The sequence below is a fragment of the Culex pipiens genome, chromosome 1 (genome assembly GCF_016801865.2).
Source record: "Culex pipiens pallens isolate TS chromosome 1, TS_CPP_V2, whole genome shotgun sequence".
NCBI lineage: Eukaryota > Metazoa > Arthropoda > Insecta > Diptera > Culicidae > Culex > Culex pipiens.
Window position 1 is genome coordinate 60,758,368 of NC_068937.1, and position 20,136 is coordinate 60,778,503.

General features: G+C 42.7%; 2 protein-coding genes across 6 annotated transcripts in view; one reads left to right on the forward strand and one right to left on the reverse strand.

The window, feature by feature from the left end:
* Window positions 1-20,136, forward strand: part of LOC120426431 (protein tweety) — a 194,352-nt gene that overhangs the window by 71,933 nt on the left and 102,283 nt on the right. The gene's annotated exons all lie outside the window — the stretch shown is intronic.
* Window positions 1-20,136, reverse strand: part of LOC120426447 (protein singed) — a 35,883-nt gene that overhangs the window by 11,866 nt on the left and 3,881 nt on the right. The window contains exon 1 of one of the 5 annotated variants that reach the window (XM_039591209.2): window positions 19,052-19,604. The exons of 2 other annotated variants lie outside the window; for them this stretch is intronic. The gene's annotated coding sequence lies outside the window, so the exon portion shown is untranslated. Of the gene's footprint in view, window positions 1-14,073; window positions 14,195-19,029; window positions 19,605-20,136 lie in introns of those variants that run through there. 2 more of the 5 variants (XM_039591207.2, XM_039591208.2) reach the window with 2 other exon arrangements.

The following is a 20,136-nucleotide window of genomic DNA, read 5'->3' on the forward strand; positions in this document are numbered from 1 at the left end:
CTTCATCATCATCATCATCTCGAGAGGCTCCATCGAAGTAGTCGCCGCCGCTGCCGGGCAACGCCGTGCTGCGGCTTTATTTACATGGTCATTAACTTGACCGTTACAAGATGCTTTCCTACAGGCCGGGGCCGTGCCAGCGCTGCTAAATATGTGCTTACCTCGACTATTTTACTACCAAAAATGGCGTGCTTTAGTCGATGAGACTCTAATGAAGACATCACGACCCTTAATTTACAACCTTTGAGTGTTAACAACAAACAATCATGTTCCATCCGTTCGAGGAGAATCCATATCGACAAAATTTTCGTTTTTCTCAATAATAATCATTAGCATTCACTTTACTGTCAATCCAGCCTGCCATGACACGAAATTATGAATTCAACAAGTGTATTGTCTTATGCTTCCTTCCGTGTTGAACAATAAATTCTTAACAGACACGTCCAAAATTTTAAACATAAGTATAAATAGTGCTTTTGATTTGATTGTGTAACAAATAAAATCATTGAAATTAATGGTAAAATATGTCGTGAAGGACACACTTTTTGATTGCAAACTCAAATTGGCTCATTTACCTACCTAGTTTTGCTTGAAGTACGCTGAATGTGGCAAAAATGGTCTTGAGAATCACCAATGAGCTTGATTTTGAAAATGATTAACTTTGATATGTCTGTTGCCCAATCCAAAATATTCCCAAAAATACCCCGCAATATTCCGCAATCCGGGTTTCACCGTAGAATCTGGAAACGGTTTCAAAGTGGCTAGATCAATCCAAAGACGATTTTGGGAACCACCAATGAGCTTGATTATGAAAATAATGAACATTGTGTGCCTGTTGCCGTGACCAGAATTTTTCCGAAAATGTTCCGCAATAGGCCGTAACTCGGGTTTCACCGGAGAACCTGCAACCGGTCATTAAGTGGCCAGATTGGTCCAAAAATAGTCTTGGCTATTATAATCGAAGAGCAACATGCATTCTGATAAATTATGAGACAGATACTCAAACGAACATGCAAAACAACTAGTAAAGAGGGCTAAAAAAAGTTGCCTGATTCAACTTTTGCTTTTTGAATTTTGAAAATCCGTACACAGGGCCAATACAGCTGTTTAAAGTTGGACTTTGCATGGGAGTTCAGGTGTTAAAATAGTCGTCTGCTGACATTTTTAATTTTCTTTGTATTCCGCAGTAAGTTTGAGTGTACTACTTTCTAGGAAATAGAATATTTTTGTTATCTACACGCTAATGAGATACAGTCTAGGTATTAAGTTTCCCCGGCGATCAAGTCTCCCCAATCTACGCTTGAAACTTTAAGCTTTTTTGTGCACTAAAACTACTGCAATTTTGGATAAGGTAATTTCTTCACGACCCCAAAATAAGAAAACGAAAACAAAAATACGTGATTCAATTATCCGAAGTATTTTTTTTGTGAGTACTACGGATAACCAACCTGGTGAGGACTTTAAAATGTAATCTAATGTTCTTAGTGACCAAATGCGAAACACGCGCCACACCTGCCAAACTACGGACCTAATCCAACAATGTGGCATCAAATTTCTGTGTTTTTTTATCTACTTTGACTCTTTTCCCCCTACATCTGCACACCTGGCTTGATTGGGTGGCGTGCGAGCATTCAATATACAGTTACCCTAATTTGCACTTTCAGCCACCAATAACGCTGTGCAGTCTTTCCTTCTCCCGACATCGTCCTCATCTTTTTTTTTCTTCTTCCAAACTCGTCGTCCCATCTTCATTAACACAATGTGCAAAATCGTAAAATTTTGCAAACTAGTTATGCGAACATCTTCTCACATCAGCAGCAGGGGAGAAAGTTTCCAAAATAACACAAAAATAGGCTACCCAAGTTAGGGAATGGCTCTCGAGAAAGAGGGAGATTTTTGAGTGTTGTGGGCACTCTTGTTCAGATTTCACTTTATTGATTAATTCGATTACTCGACAGGCGTGGTGTGCGCCGATTAACCATTATTAACCTTGATCTCGTGCTGAAAACAACAACACAGCAGGCCTTGGTCTGATCGAAGGAACGAAAAGATCCGCAGCAGCAGCAGCGAGCTTGTGTGTTATTTTGGAAAACAACGCCAACTTTGTCGATATGTTTCCGATTGGTGCGTGTTAACCAATTATTTAATTACCACCTTTCATCGGATTTTCTCGTCGTTTGCACCTTTTTAGAGGCGAGCGTTCTGCTCGATCATCATCTCGATCGTGAACGCCGTATAGACACAAAGTCTGCGGTTAAATATCTATAATTACCTACAAATCAATATATGTCAATACCATTTCTGAGACGTTTCTCTATAGAAAGCACAAAAACAGGCGTAACATGTTTATTCCACATTTGTTTTTAAATCTATTCAAATGCGACAGATCCGGATGGTAAACAAATATCAGCGATAATAGGATTTATTACACCAATTCAGACTATTTAAAAATACAAATGCTTGAATGGGGATGCATTCATTTTGTATGCCTTTCTCCATGCAATCTTTAATATCGTTTACCATATTTTGTATAACTTATGGTTTATCTTTTCAGTTAATGATCTGCCTAGGATTAATTCAGAAAAAAACTAATATCATACTTCTCTAACCTTTAAATCGACTTCCGTGAAGTTCGCTCACGTACCGAAATTCCAGTTTGCAATTATTTTTGCGTCTCTATTCCAACATCGCAATATAAAAAAACAGTTTTGCGTGTGACAAGTTGGCGCATCTTGTTCCGCCCGTGTAGACGCACTAACTAACCCACTTTTGCCATTTTTTTTGCTTCCCCTTGCTTGGTTGTTCTTCCATCAATTGCTCTACTTCGGTCGAGCTGGCACGAAGATGATCTACCTGTACTTGTACCTGGTGGCATTGTACGTACGGCTCAGCTGTTAAGTACCGTTTTGCGCATACCTTTGCGGCCACATCAGCCGGCATACACTGGCACTGGCTGGATGGAATGAACCTTTTTCAGTGGAGCAAATGCCACATAATGACATACATTTTATCGCTGCATAACGATATGTACGATGATGAGTACGGTTTATGTAATCTGTGCCGATGGATGTCGTTCCGGCCAAGGTGATCGGAAATTGATCTTTTCAAGGCCGTACGGTACATTGCTCCGGCAGAAGTCTCAGCGCGTAGTCGTGTTTTTTCGTGCTCTATCGAGTTGTGTTTGGCGCGTTTTTCACGGCGATTCCGAGGCGTGTGCGAGCGGACAAGCCCGTTCCGGTGGTCAGAGGAGCCACAATCTGGTCGTCGTGGACACGGCGGCGGTGCAGAGGCGGAGAAGGAACGAGTTCCCGAATCCGAGCAGCAGCAGCAGGAGGAGTGAGCAGCAGCGGCTGCGGAGGCAGCTGAGACGAGAGACGGTCGTTGGCCGGTGGAATCGGCCCCGGAGAGTCGACTGCGGTCGGCGGACCAGTTTTCGGCCAGGCCAGGTCGGAGACAACCCCCGTTGTTTACGTGGCTGGCAGCAGGCAGCACAACAACAACAACAAGCGCGCGCAAACGAGCTTCCCGCGCATCCCGCTGCGGGCGGCAGCCAGTGCGGCCAGTTCGGCGGTGAGTGCGAAAGGCGAGTTTTTTGTTAGCGTTTAGTTTTTTTTTTTTTTTTCTCATAGTTTTTTTCTCGGTTAGTTTTTTTTTTCTCCTTTTCTCCTTTTTTACTTTTGCGTTTAGTTTCACAATTTTCATTTTCGTTTAGTTTATCGCGTTTCTTCGCAAACATGGATCCGACCAAGTCGGACCATGAGGAATCCGATTTCGATTCAACCCTTGAGGGTGACGAGGACGTGGAAATGGAGGACTCCGTTTTGGGAGTTCCTTCAAACACCACCAACAGGGACCTCTTCCTGAAGGATAAGAATGATGGCGGTAAAGGGGGATCCACGGACGGGTCTAAGAGGACGAAGCGAAAGCGTCCTAAATCAGATCCGAATCCGGTTCCCCCTCAACCACCGATTCCTCCCTTGACTCCAGACCCGATTCCTCCCTTGACTCCAGACCCGATTCCTCCCTTGACTCCAGAACCGATTCCTCCCAATCCAGATCCAATTCCTCCTAAAACACCGGTGCCGAATCCGGATCCAAATCCTCCCCCGCCCCTGAATCCTCATTCTCAAAAACCGATTTCTCGTCCTCGTCAGTATCAAGAGGGATCGCAAACGGAATGGGTGGTCTTCTTCCGGCCCAAACAGAAGCCGCTAAACTTTGTACAGATCACCAAGGATTTGCAGAAGCACTATCCTGGGGTGGTCGAATGTACCAAGCTGAACAAGAGCAAGCTCCGCGTGATCGTGAACTCCGCGGTGCAAGCTAATCAGATCGTAACTGATCTGCGGTTCAGCATTGAGTATCGTGTTTGGATTCCGGCCCACAAAGTCGAGATCGACGGCGTGGTGACCGATGACAGTCTGTCGCTTGTCGACCTCTCAAGGGCGGTGGGACGCTTCAAGAACCCTAAACTTCCAGCTGTGGAGGTACTCGAGTGCCGGCAACTGGGCAACGTCACCACCGAGGGTGGCCAGAAGAAGTTCATTCCTTCTGCCTCGTTCCGGGTGACTTTTGCAGGGTCAGCTCTGCCGGACTACATTGAGCTGTACAAGCTTCGGCTTCCAGTCCGATTGTACGTTCCGCGTGTGATGAGCTGCGAAAACTGCCAGCAGTTGGGACACACCAAGACCTACTGCAGCAACAAGAGCAAGTGCTCAAAGTGCGCAGGCCCCCACAAGGACGTGGAATGCCAAAAGCAGGCTGAAAAATGCCTGCTTTGTGGCGGGGAACCGCACAAAACTCGGCAGTGCCCAAAGTACAAGGAGCGCGAGGACAAGATGAAGCGATCCTTGAGGGAACGCTCCAAGAAGTCCTTCGCGGAAATCCTTAGTCAGGTGACCCACCCCAATCGCTTCGCTCCTTTGGCGGACGAAGATTCGGGGGACGAAGATTCCGATGTGGAGGTCCTCTTCCAGAGAGACGAGGAAAGTGACTCTTCCGGACCAAACCCGAAGCGCAACAAGGCTTCCAAGTCCAGAAAAGCCGCGGGCGGCAAGGGTAAGGAAAGTGACTCGTTGAACTTCGAGGAGGATTTTCCTTTCGGTCCGTCGGGTAAGCCCGCTCCGAAGCCGGCACCGAGGCCGGCACCGAGGCCGGCACCGATTCCTCTCAAGCCGCTGAAGCCCGTTCCCAAGCTGCCAAAGATCCCCTTAAAACCGGTTCCTAAACCGAATCCGATAACCGATGCCTTCAAAGGAGTCCTTACTTTTTCCACAATCGTGGAATGGCTGTGCTCTTTTGTGAGTGAACCGACGCGTTTAATCATAAAGCGGTTTGAGCCTCTCGCTAGACACATCGGGAAACAGCTTGCTAGCACGATGCCCCTCTTGTCGTTCATTTCCTTTGATGGGTAATACACCAAAAACGAAAAACGGCATCTCCTTTCTACAATGGAATTGTAGAAGTTTAACCCCCAAGTTAAACGATTTTCAACAATTCGCATTCGAACGGGACTGTGATGTGTTTGCGTTGAGCGAAACGTTTCTTATCGGAGATGAGACGCCAGCTTTCCGGGGGTACAACATCATCACAGAGAGCAGGGCAGGACCAAATAGAGGTGGAGGCGTACTGATTGGGGTCAGGAAATGCCACACTTTTAGAAAGGTCACGCTCCCGAAGCTAGGAGGAATCGAAGCAGTCGCAGTTCAGGCCAGGATCAGAGGACTGGACATTTGCATTGTGTCCGTCTATGTTCCCCCACAGGTGTCGTTAACTCGACAAAAGTTGTGGGGTATGCTTGAGCTGTTGCAGGCACCGCGACTGGTTCTGGGTGACTTTAATCTTCACAGCACCGAGTGGGGAAGCCACAAGACAGACCCTCAAGCATATCTGATTCATGAACTGTGCGACGACTTCCAGATGACCCTCCTAAACAGGGACAAGCAAGTTACGCGGATTGCAACACCACCAACGCCAACTTCGTCCGGTACGAAGGCGAGTGCCATCGACTTGTCGCTCTGTTCCAACAGTCTGGCAGTTCTTTGTGACTGGAACGTGCTTCAAGATCCTCGTGGCAGTGATCATTTGCCGATCGCTATTCTGGTTAGCCATGGCCCACAGCAATCGACAACGGTGGAGATGCCTTACGATCTGACGCGAAATATCGACTGGAAACAGTACGCGGAGGCAGTCTCTATTGGAGTTGAGTTGCGAGATGGGTTGGCACCGCTTGAAGAATATGCGTATCTGGCTAATTTGATCTATGACAGTGCGTTACAAGCTCAGACGAAACCCGTCCCGGGACCGTACATCCGAACGCGCCCTCCACTCCCTTGGTGGGACAAGGAGTGTACGGATCTCTCGGCGGCCAGGTCTGTAGCTTATGTGGACTTCTGCAAGTGTGGAATCCGAGCGAACTTCCAAAAGTACAGAGCTCTTGATCGCAGGTACAGTAATACTCTGAAGCGGAAGAAGCGAATGTACTGGCGGGAGTTCGTTGAAGGACTACCAGCAGATACGTCCATGAGCACTCTGTGGCGCGTTGCGAGGGCCATGCGTAGAGGTTCCGTTCCGAACGAGAGTGTGGAAAAATCGGACAGGTGGATATTGGATTTCGCCAAGAAGGTGTGCCCGGACTCGGTGCCGACACAACCATCATTCGACGTTGTTGATGGGAGCGATTCTAATCCTCCCTTCTCGATGGTAGAGCTCTCCATAGCACTATTGACGGGCAACAACACTGCTCCTGGTCCGGACAAGATCAAGTTCAGCTTGCTGAAAAATCTTCCGGACGTCGCCAAGCAGCGTCTGTTGAATCTGTTCAACACGTTCGTGGAGCAGAACATAATTCCACACGAATGGCGACAGGTCCGGGTGGTTGCCATTCAAAAGCCCGGTAAGCCAGCGTCCGACCACAACTCGTATCGTCCAATCAGCTTGCTGTCGTGTCTACGCAAGCTGCTGGAGAAGATGATCCTCGACCGCCTCGAACCATGGATGGAACGAGAGCACTTGCTGTCAGACACGCAGTATGGCTTCCGGAGAGGCAAGGGAACAAGCGACTGTCTAGCGTTGCTGGCCACAGGGATCGACATAGCCCGTGGTAAGAAACAGCAAATGGCTTCTGTCTTTCTAGACATCAAGGGTGCATTCGATTCAGTCTCCATCGATGTGTTGGGAGTAAAGCTGCGGCGGAGCGGTCTCAATCCGACGATGTGCAACTTCCTCATCAACCTGTTGTCAGAAAAACACATGCACTTTGTGCAAGGTGATCTGGCAATCACCCGGATAAGTTACATGGGTTTGGCACAAGGCTCACGCCTTAGCCCATCCATGTATAACTTCTACGTCAGCGATATCGATGATTGCTTGACCGGAGACTGCACCCTTATACAGTACGCAGATGACGCAGTGGTTTCAATCGCTGCCAAGAAGGAAGTCGATCTGCTAGAACCCTTGCAAGATACCCTGAACAACTTGGCCCATTGGGCAGTTGAAAAGGGTATTGAATTCTCTCCGGCGAAGACGGAACTGGTCGTTTTTACGGGGAAGCATGAACCGCCGCAGCTCAATCTTTCTCTGTCGGGAAAGACTATCGAGCAGTCGGACCACTTCATGTACATGGGTACCATCTTCGATCAAAAGGGAACATGGGGGAAGCACATTAACTACCTGAAGCAAAAGTGCCTGCAAAGAACTAATTTTCTGCGCAGCGTCTCTGGCAACCGGTGGGGTGCTCATCCTTCTGACCTGCTTCGACTGTACAAGACAACGATACTCTCGGTGCTGGAATATGGCAGTTTCTGCTTCCAGTCAGCTGCGAAATCACGCTTGTTGGTTCTCCAGCGGATACAGTACCGAAGTCTTCGCATTGTCTTGGGATGCATGCACTCAACTCACAACATGACCCTCGAGGTCTTGGCGGGAGTATTGCCTCTGCGAACTCGTTACTACGAACTGTCTTACCGGTTCCTGATCCGGTGTGATTACAGGAATAAACTGGTAATTGACAACTTTGAAACGTTGCTGAACCTTCACGTTGAGTCTCGGCGCATGCTTCTATATTATGACTTTATGTCATCGTGGGAGTGGAGCCCGAGCACAGCGGTACAGCGCACGCCTCCGTTAACCAGCAGCACCCTGATTGGCTTCGACACGTCCATGAAAGCCGATACTCGCGGTATCCCAAACCATCTTCTGCGGGGAGTTGTACCGTCGATCTTCGCATCTAAGTACAACCATGTTCCTCCAAACAACAGATTCTTCACCGATGGCTCCAAGCTTGACGGCTGTACGGGCTTCGGTGTTTATCATGAATCTTATCAGCTGTTCTTTAAGCTGAAGGACCCGAGTTCGGTTTATGTCGCAGAGTTAGCCGCGGTTTACTGCGCACTGCGAATCATCGAGACCATGCCACCTGACCACTACTTCATCTTCACCGATAGCTTTAGCTCTGTTGAGGCTATCCGGTCTCTGAAGCCGACCAGGGAGTCTACGTTTTTCCTCACGGAAATACGTAAGACTTTAAACAACCTGGCGGCTCAGTCCTTCAGCATCACGGTGGTATGGGTCCGCGCTCATTGCTCGATTCCGGGTAATGAGAAAGCGGACTTGCTCGCCAAGAAGGGTGCTGAGAGTGGAGACATTTTTGAAAGGCCAATTAGCCTACAAGAATGCTACGGTTTCCCGAGGCAGCGTGCGCTTCTGGATTGGCAAACACAATGGGACGGCGACACCAAAGGACGTTGGATGTATTCCATACGACCTAAGGTGCAAAGAAAAGCCTGGTTCAAGGGAATGGACTTGACGCGTGGATTCATCAGAACGATGTCCCGCCTTATGTCGAACCATTACTCGTCCAAGGCTCATCTGTACCGTATCAACATGAGTGATACGAACCTTTGCGACTGTGGGCAGGGTTATCAGGACATCGACCATCTCGTATGGGCGTGTCCAGATCACCAGGCTCACAGAATTAAGTTGAAAGATACTCTCAGGGCCCGAGGAAGACCACCAGAAATCCCGATGCGAGACGCGTTATCTCAACTTGACCTTGATGTTCTCTATCCGATCTATCAGTTCCTCTCAGATTCCAAAATATCCATTTAGTTTTCTTCCAGTTAGTTTTCCTTCAGTTAGTTTTCCTTCTGTTAGTATAACTCGCCTTCGCACAAAGCCGTCGTTTCTGGATTGCACCGGAAGCAAAGCAAGAACGCCCCAGCAGCTGGACACCGAGTTGCGGCTGAGGACAAAACGCAAAGGCCAGCAGAGCCAACCAAGACCCCTACACAATCCCCCTTCCCTTCCCACGCCTTGTCTTTAACATCAATCCCTTCCCTACTAACCCCGAGTAGGCCGCGGGTAATCGGCTCCCCTCCCACTAACATTTACACACAAGATCCTCTGTAATTATTAAGCCAAATGTAATTACAAAAGCCGACTCGGTCCTAACCAGGTCCCAGTACCAAAAAGGACCTAATAAAAATAATTTTATGAAAAAAAAAAAAAAGGCCGTACGGTAACAATTGAATTAAACCTCTGCTTGATGAACGATGACAAAATAAGATTGATGTTAAGTTAAATGCTATGAATCGAAATCTTATCTGATCTAGTCGCAAGGGGAAACAATCCGTTTTTTTTTAAATTTCGGATAATCAAAATATTTATGTGAATTTATGTATAAATGGGGTTTCAAAAGTGGTGAATGTTTGAGTTAACAGTAACAAAAGCTGATAGTTATGTTCATTGTCGCGAAATTTGTTTCAGTTGCCGAATTCTTCAGTAACAATCGTGCATGCAAGAGGCATCTAACTACACCCACCGTAGGGCAGCGCCATCCCAGAGAATAAAGAACTCGATCTTGTAGTATAAAGGAACTGCGAACAGACACAGAAGAGCAGTTCTCTAGGATTTCGGTAATTCGATTTTTTTTGTATTTTTTAATCCGACTGAAACTTTTTTGGTGCTTTCGGTATGCCCAAAGAAGCCATTTTGCATCATTAGTTTGTCCATATAATTTTCCATACAAATTTGGCAGTTGTCCATACAAAAATGATGTATGAAAATTCAAAAATCTGTATCTTTTGAAGGAATTTTTTGATCGATTTGGTGTCTTCGGCAAAGTTGTAGTTATGGATACGAACTACACTGGAAAAAAAAATGGTACACGGTAAAACATTTTTTGGTGATTTTTTATTTAACTTTCTATCACTAAAACTTGATTTGTAAAAAAACACTATTTTTAATTTGTTTTTTATTTTTTGATATGTTTTAGAAGAAATAAAATGCCAACTTTTCAGAAATTTCCAGGTTGTACAAAAAATCTTTGAGCGAGTTATAAATTTTTGAATCAATACTGATTTTTTCAAAAATATTGGTCGCACAAATTTTTCAACTTCATTTTTCGATGTAAAATCAAATTTGCAATCAAAAAGTACTTTAGTGAAATTTTCATAAAGTGCACCGTTTTCAAGTTAAATCCATATTTAGGTGACTATTTTGAAAATATTGTTTTCGAAAAAATCGGAAAATTTCACAAATGTTTCATATATTAACATTGAAAATTGGACCATTAGTTGCTGAGATATCGACATTGAAAAATGGTGGGTTGTTTGGATGAGACTTAGAAAACATTAATTTTCCATTAATTTTCCTGTTTTTAAACCTTTCATTGCAATATCTCAGCAACTAAAGGTCGTATCAACAAAGTCCGGAGAAGCAAAATATAGAGAATTTTCTCAGCTTTTCAACAATATTTTTTTCCAAAAGTGTGCAAACATGTGCATTAATTTAAAAAAAATGAAAAACTGCGACTATTTTCAAAAAGTCAACTTAATATGGATTTAACTTGAAAACGGTGCACTTTATGAAAATTTCACTTAAGTACTTTTTGATTGCAAATTTGATTTTACATCGAAAAATGAAGTTGAAAAATTTTTGCGACCAAAATTTCGATTTCTTGAAAAAATCAGTATTTATTAAAAAAATCATAACTCGGTCATTGATTTTTTACACAACCTGGAAATTTCTGAAAAGTTGGCATTTTATGTCCCCTAAAACATATCAAAAAATAAAAAAAATTAAAAATAGTGTTTTTTTACAAATCAAGTTTTAGTGATAAAAAGTTAAATAAAAAATCACCAATTTTTTTTACCGTGTATCATTTTTTTCCAGTGTAGTCCGTATCCATACCTACAACTTTGCCGAAGACACCAAATCGATCAAAAAATTCCTTCAAAAGATACAGATTTTTGAATTTTAATACATCATTTTTGTATGGACAGCTGCCAAATTTGTATGGAAAATTATATGGACAAACTAATGATGCAAAATGGCTTCTTTGAGCATACCGAAGGCACCAAAAAAGTTTCAGTCGGATTAAAAAATACAAAAATTAAAATTCTAAAAAAAAGACCGATTTCGTAGAGAATTGCTCAGAAGATAAATCCTGAGATTGGTGAGAGCGTTATTCTCATGGGTTCATTTTCAAAAAAAGATTCATCAACCAAAACAAAAAGTGCCGATATTGAGACTCGAATCCAAGTCTTCGACATATTGAGTCCACAGTTCGATGATTACGAGATGGCTATTGGCCAATATAAGCCACTCAATCTGTTTCAATCAACAAATGAACACAATTTCGTGGTGGTTAACCCGCGAGAGGTTTATTCTTCCATTTAATTTTGGTAGATCAATTCTCTCGGCTTTCTATTGTGGGTGTACAAAACCTTTTGAACAATTTTTATTGTTCTTCGCTATCTCTATATTTCTCCATCCATCTATGGTTTCTCCAGTCCCTTCAAACTGCTCTCTTTTCCTCGATATCCTCTCTTACTCGAAAAAACCCTTTGCCGACGGTGCCATGGATTGCATTTCTTTCCAAAATGCTCTCGAATTGTCAATATTGTAACTTACTCATAGCCACCATAGACATTTGAAAGAAGGTTTTTGAGAAGTTATTCTCTCCGTCGAATGTATCTTCGAAAATGAAATCCAAGGAGTCAGCCGTAGCCCAAACATTAGTTTAGATTATGTGCTGGAAATGCATGATAATTCACGTGCAATAAATTGAAATACTTCTCAGCAAGGCATTGAATGTTGAAACCCAGTTGTGTTTAATGAATATCGATCTTCAATATTCTAAGATAAAACCTCATGCTGTGATTGCTTTAACCCAAGTCAAACCTCACTTGGCAACGCTCGTGCGGCTTAAGTCAAACACAGCTACAAGTAAACTTATTTAAAAGTAAAAATAAAACCAAGTTCTTTCGTTCCAGCAGCCGCTTCGTCGTCTCAGTTCAATGCTCTCGCCGGTGTGGTGGAATAATTGTTGTTGTTATTTTGGTTCAAATAATGCACACAGCACTGAATGTTTTCTCGCCAGGTAGTCTCTGAAGATACGACGACGATGGCAGAGGTTAAGGATCTCTACCGAACTCTTCTGCCCGTTCAATAAACTCCGGGTTTCAATGGTGGCAAGAAACTGCAATCCGGCAAAGAGCACTTTACCACATTATTGACCTATCAATTTCACAGTGGACGTCAAGTCGGGCTCTGTGCTGTGCTGTCTTTGCGGGGCCAATTTCCGGTTTAAAAAGGAAGAAGAAAAAAAAACTTCTTCATTTCTCCATTACACGAAGTTGGGGGTGAAAATTCGCGCCGGTGGCGCCACGTGAATCCCCTTTCGGATGATGCGCACGCAGTATAAAACGTGATAAAAGCAATTGATTTCAATTCGATCTTCAAAGCAGATAATGCGATAATGATGGCTTGATTAGGAGGAAACTTTCCTTGTAATGAACGGCGGCGCGGCACTGGAACAAAGCCATAAAGTTCGCAATTTTGAATCGATAAGTGCACGAGCGCGCACGCGGGATAGTAAAAAGAGATTTTATAAATGAACAGGCTTACTCAATAGCGTTTAAGTCTTCCGATTATGGTTGGCTGAATGGTTCGGTTAGTGTGCACACACACACGCACACCACGAGACCTCGAGAGAAAGAGTTCATCGGTCGGAAAAGACCCGGAAACTTTTTTTTGTTTTTACTTTTTGGGGCTTTCCAAAAGTGCTTACGTCACCCGTTGTTGAATGCATTTATCACCTTTTTCCTCGGATTCAAATTTCGTTTGGAATCATTTTGGCCAATCAAGATATGACACGTATGGAGTGAGTGTGTACCGTATGGGAAAGTGATTGTTACGTGGCCAAACACACATACACAGAGTTGGTAATGGGTTATTACGTACAATAGATCTTGCGATTAGAGCAAAAAGATCGGTCAAATTAGTGAGAAAGTAACCTTTGTGTGTGCAATAGAGTGTAACAAAATTGACTTTTTGGCGGGCATTCAAGGGTTTGTTCCGATGGGCATACTAAGCCCAAATCCAAAATATGAGCTTGATTGGACGTAACAGGAGCTGGCGCTCCGCCCTTCAATTTTAAATGGGATTTAACCCGTAAAAAAAGATTTTTTCAGAAATGTCACTTTTTGAGGCATTTTGGCCACTGAAGCGTTTATTTTCAACATCATTGGCGTGTAGGCCAGATCCTTGCGCATCTTTTGGTATATATAACATTGAAATTTGGAGCACCCTGGAGCTCGGTACAGGCCTTCAAAGATTGGCATTTTTTCGAAAAATCGGCCCCGGCAAAATCAAATGGCGTCTAGGGCGTCGCGAGGCGCGACGCATATCTTTTTTGCCGGGACCGATTTTTCGAAAAAATGCCAAACTTTGAAGGTCTGTACCGAGCTCCAGGGTGCTCCAAATTTCAATGTTATATATACCAAAAGATGCGCAAGGATCTGGCCTACACGCCAATGATGTTGAAAATAAACGCTTCAGTGGCCAAAATGCCTCAAAAAGTGACATTTTTGAAAAAATCTTTTTTTACGGGTTAAATCCCATTTAAAATTGAAGGGCGGAGCGCCAGCTCCTGTTACGTCCAATCAAGCTCATATTTTGGATTTGGGCTTAGTATGCCCACCGGAACAAACCCTTGAATGCCCGCCAAAAAGTCATTTTTGTTACATCCTAGTGTGCAATTTGCAAATTAGGTTTTGTAATATCACGTACCTGAATTAAAGTTGAACGAAAATATTAACTGTCACAAATCTTCACACATTTAAATAAAATTTTATGAAATAAAGCAAAAGCTTCGAAATAAATTCTGATCAATCAAAATCTCAAACGAAAACATTCAAAGATAACTTGGATTATTTAATGTTTTACTGAAAGGCATTTCTCCCTAAAAATAAGTCGAATCTGATTGATTTGTAAATATCGTGTTTATTTTAACTTATTAATTAGGATACTTCACAAAGTAGACGTTTCAACATGTGAAACATAGCTCTGGTGAAATGTACTCGAAAAAAAAAATGCAGAGCCGTTTGGATTGTTGGAGACTTTCGGCCCCAAAAATCTATAAATATCCAAAATAATCACTGTCATTTTAGTGTTATTTTTATTTTTAGATTTGAAGGGTCAAAAGAAATGGTTAAGAACAGCACATTTGAATACTTCGTTGGCGCTTAATAGTTGATATTTCAGTATTGAGTTTATTAACAGAAATTATTGAAATGTTGTCAAACTATACTACAGTATACAACCGACATACAAATTCTTTCCCAAAGTGTCGGCGTACCGTTTTTTCTGGCAATACCTCAAGAAACCCCCCGCAGTTGTAATTTCGCGCTGATATTAGCAGCAGTGCAATGCGGAACTCCAATTAAATGGGATTTCCATAGGCGCGCACAGTGTGCAACGATTGCAATTCACGTTTACAGCTCACCCAGATCTGATGGAATGAGTTTAAGTCGCGAGAGAAATCAGGGAGGGAGCCAAAGCATTGCGAGCAATCACTTTCTGTAGCGGCACTTTGCAGTTCGGTGAAAGAGAGGTGTAGAAAAGCAAAATTAGTTTTTTTTTCACGTGAACATGACGTTAATTGGGAGGCTTGTTTTTTTATGTTTTTATATTTTTGGAGAAATGTGCAACTATAAATAATAATTGAAAGAAAGACTAAATTAACTATAGGTGAGATCTCCAAATAAGCTAAATTTAACAACCGAATTGGCGGGAACAAATAAACGTAATTGGTTATTGTATGACAGGATATTTTGGACGACGGAAGTCCATTAGCTCAATTATGTGCGAAGATAATGGGAAAACTGATAACACTATTATGTATTTGATTGTATTCAGTATGCCAGTATTCTGCTTTTGAACGTCATCCATTTAACAGATTAATTTTACTAATCTATATATATAAAAAATTTCGACGGTTTTGTTCGAACGCGAATCAGTTCAATACGGAGCGTCGGATCGAGGTGCTTTTTGTTGCGTTGGGTTCGTATAAGCCCAAGGAAGGTTCTTATGCTAACTAATTGACACTTTGGCCACTCTGGAACCGATTCCGGAGCATCGGCAAATTGTATGGAGAAAGTTACTTAAAATCATATTTTGATCACAGAAGGCTGAATAAGCAAAAAATCAAAAAACGTCAAAGAACGAAAAAAAGGCAGAACGAAGTTTGTCGGGTAAGGCTTGTTTCTCATATTTGTGTTACAACATACTTTTAGACAAAGGTTCAAGATTTTCAAGACCTTTTAAAATGGATCTTTATTAAACTATTCTAACTTTGGTCATTATATCAACAGATATGGCAATTTTGAACAATCATCATCAATAATTTACCAAGGTTTAAAAGAAACTAACTCTTTTAAATTCAATACAGATTAATATGCAGACAGCCCTACCCTTGGAGGAATATACAGAAAGAAGGAATGAGCAAAGTCAAATACAAGGTACACATTCTTAACTTTTGTCTGACATGCATCGTTCTTGTAGCTATTGGACGTATGGCTGCCATGTGTTGCAAGTTGCAGCTCAAAAGCCACAATTCAAAGTTATTCCTCATATTGCAGCGTACAGCATTAGCATTTTTTATGAATCTTTCCGAAATTTTCCAAATTAATCAACATAAATTTCGAGCCCAACATTGGCCAACCTACCCTACTCCTCAGTGGCTATTTAAGGTTCTTTTTTGAGTTGAAGACCCAACCGAGGTGACAAAGGGGGTTTTATGGCACTCTGAGACGGAAGTTGCGAACCATAGGAAATCCCTGTCCTGTCCCGTCATCGGGGCGCACACCCCTCCTTCTGACACTCTGTAATTTTTTTTCTTCATTTTTATCGATTCCGTTGCCCCAGGAAGGCGGGCCCGGCACTGCCAGGGCATGGTTTATGGGTTCTTCTTTTCTCGCCATGGCCCACTGGGATTAGTCATCATCACTCGCTGTTTTGCCACATAATTCGTGCTGCTTCGCTCAAGTGTGTTAGGGTTTGAAAGAAAAAGAAACAACCACGGAACGGTGGAGTGTGCCATGCTTTCGACTAATTTCAAAGTTTACTTTGCTCCGGCACATGTTTTTCTTTTTGAAGCAATCTGGCCTACCTGGGGAAGGTATTTTGCTTTCTTCGGTAAATCACGACCACGAGTTGTCTGGCAGCACACTTTCGAACAAGTATTATTTGTTAACCTTGTTTTCTGATCAATCAAAGGCGAAAATAGATGAGAAAACGTTCACATCATAATTATATCACATGTGGTTGTGAAGGCGAAAGATGTTTTAAAGTTAAGATTTTATCTCAAGCAAATTGGAGATTGATGAAAGTTAAATAAGTTATTCAGAATACGGCAAATCTCAAGTTTATTTTCAAGCATTTGTTTGTCATGTTAAATGAGTTCAAACTAAAATAACTCCGGGCCATTCACTGGAAAAATGAACAGAGAAAGGCGACAAACTGCAAATTTGAACGAGCACATACAAGCAATATAAGCTGAATCCGTCAATGTTCACCAATTACAATTGGTTTTAATTATTCTCAATAAAGTTAGAATGCTTTCAATTTGTATAAGAAAGTGTATTAAATTTCCAAACATGGCCTCCAGTTTACTACAATGACTCACTCAAGTTAGAGTTTCTTCCTCTCGCGAGGAGTTCGCCCGCTCAAGAACACATAAATGGACAAAAGTGCAACTCGTGCAGAATGTCTAATGGCTGCACTCTGGCCAATTCTGCTTATTTTATTACGACGGTTCCAGAATGGAAAATCATCGCGCTACTTAGCACGCATACAAATGACGGGACTCTCAAGTGGCGTGCTTCGAATGAGTTATATATATGTTGCTGCTGTCTGAGGGCCATGTGTAAGAAGTCACTGGAGCGACAATAAAACATATCACTTCAAGTTGGGCAGCGATTCGATTTATGTCTTTAATTTCTTGCATGACACAAATTTGGTCTTGTTACATTCAAGTGGGTAGGAACAAAGAGAGCGATTTCGGAAAGTGCATTTCAAAATAACGAAGTCTTAGAAAAGATAACGAAATAACGAAGTTTGATGAAGTCTTAGAAAACAGCAACAAAGTAATGGGCAGTTATGGATTGTTAATGTATTCTAAACGGAAAAGTAAAAAAGTAAATCTTTCCCTGTTCCTGAGTGACAGTTAATTAATCAACTTAATGTTAACATGTTAAGGTTAATGTTAACAATCCATAGGTTGTCTTCCTAAGGTGTCTTGATAAGGTCCAGTTTGTGACGATACACTACCTTCCCTTTACTAAGCAATCGAATCCAGAACGGAAAAGATCATCTAAACGGAAAGGTTACCAAAATTCCTGGTCAAGGAATGTTTAACACATTTTTCATCAAGAAAGAGTGTAAAAGGCAAACTTAAGCCTCAAAATTTTACATTTGTATTTTACACTTTTGTATTTACGTCCCGTTTGAGTAATTGAACGGCAAATTTCATAGCAAAATAAACTCAAATAAATTAGTCCAACATTTCAAAACAACAACAAAAACAAACAAACCATCCACATTAAAGACCCCCGGGTCTTTTGTGGTCTCTATTGCAAGTTTCTGCTCGAACCTGGGAATCCGAAGGCTTGAAATGGGGAGAGCACCCAAACCTCTTTTCACCCCAAGGAACCTTCCACCCCAGTGTTTGGACTGACGACGACCTTTGGATTGCGAGTCCAACCGCCGCCAGCGATTCCACCGGAGTAGGCTTGGTTTGGTGTGTTGTTTGTACTTATGGCATGGAGACGACTCCTATACCTGGAATGACTTAACGGCCTAACAACCAAGGCCGGGACCGACATTTTACTTCCTCATCCGATGGAAGGTTGCAGCAGATGGGAATCGAACCCAGAATCATCCGCTTACAAAGCGGACAGCGTAACCATTCGGCCACGCACTGTCGATTTCAAAACATTCCCCAGAAATCATCCCATCGTGAAACTGGAAGCGTTAGCTCACTCCAATAAACACACAACAGGGAGAGTCTTCCCGAGAGGGCTGTTTTGTCTGCGAAACTCCGGGGAAAGGACCTTGCCCTTCTGAACTGCTGTTTGTATGTATAACGGGACGCTACTGCGCATTCCAATTCTTCAGAAAGGATTTCCTTCTCTGTCTAGCAGAGCGAGGGAGTTGCCGCGGGACACGCGGAGTTGGAAACAAACACCCCTCCCGTACTCGGCGTGAAAAACTGAAAAATGAGGTACAAAACTGCGTATTTTTAGTGTGTTTTCTATTGGTTTTGGGCGAAAAATAGGCACTCGAATGATTCATGCTCTGGGAAGAGAAGAATAACTATAGTACAAGAAGATTGGCCGGCGTCGACCCGGCACCTTATCAATCTTGTATGAGTCGAGGGAAACAACGTTTTCATTTTCTCAAGAACATGCGAGATGATAAGAGTGAGATGATATTGTGGGTTGAAGGGTAGTGCAAAGTATTGATTTTCATTTTAATAGCAAATGCTTTAAAGCTGGTAACACATGGTGAATAAATTGTATTCCGATTTCAGACTTATCAATTTTAAATTCTATTCTTAAAGATTTGTCAAAGTAAAGATTCATGTTGAACCCAAAAATAACTAAAAAACGGTTAAGATACGGCAAAGTTGCAGTGAAAAATAGTGGAAATCTCCCCTATCCAATGCTAACACTAACACTCACACACCTTTGCTTGAAGTTTCGCTCACTTGACTTTCTTTTCTCTACACAGACTGCACGCACTGATTGCAGGTGATTATTATCGATCGCAGGAGGCCTGGCTGGCAGATCGCAGCAGCTACACGCGATCACTACAGTAGAGAGAGCAGCACACACTTTCCAAAGACTTGCACACTGCACACCTTCTTCACTTTCTGTCGCGGATCGACTGACTGACTGCTCGGCTGCTCGTCTTCGTCGCAGTAGGCAGAGTGCGCGAAATTATGGAGCAAAAAACTTGTCTAGCTTTCAGCAATATAATGTGCTTCAGGCTTCTTCTTCTTCTCTTCTGTTTGCTCCTCTCGATTTGTTCGATGGACCACTTTGACGAGTGTGTTTCTCCGGCGGTTACACACCACTTGCGCTGCCTGCAAATACTGCACTTGATTCACAAGACTCTATCGTGCACCACACGCGAAACATCAATTGATGACAAACGATTTAATTTCCTGAATCGAAAATTTTGTGCGACAATGGAGAAAATACAGCACAGCAGGCGACGATGATGCCGAAATGCGACCACACCTTCCAGCGCACTAGGGATGAATGAATTTCCCTGGTCCTGGTCGCAGTTGGCTGCGAGGGAGGGTGTGGAAATTTTCAGGACAATGCTCGCTCGTCCAAGCATAAATGTTAGTCCTATGCTCGTGAAGCCGGTAGCTTGAAGTGTTCATAAAATAGCGAATGGGCATAAAGTGGCAATATTTTGGTGTTAAAACTAATTTTAAAGGTTTTTGTTTATCAGATACATAAATATGTTGCGTCCTTAATTTTGTTTATTATAAGATCAAATTAAGATTCGAAAATTGTCTTCAAATTTTAAATGGGATTCAACTCGAAAAATATTTTTTTTTTTTCAAAAAAAGGCCAGTAATGAGGAACTTTGCCCATCAATGTGTTTACCAAAAACATCACTGACATGTAGGCCACATTCTTGCGCATGTTTTGGTATATATAACATTGAAGTTTTGAGTATCCTAGAGCTCGGTACAGGCCTTCAAAGTTTGGCGTTTTTCTGTTTCAAAAAATTGGCCCCAGCAAATTCAAATGGTGGTTCGGCGCACATCTTTTTTGC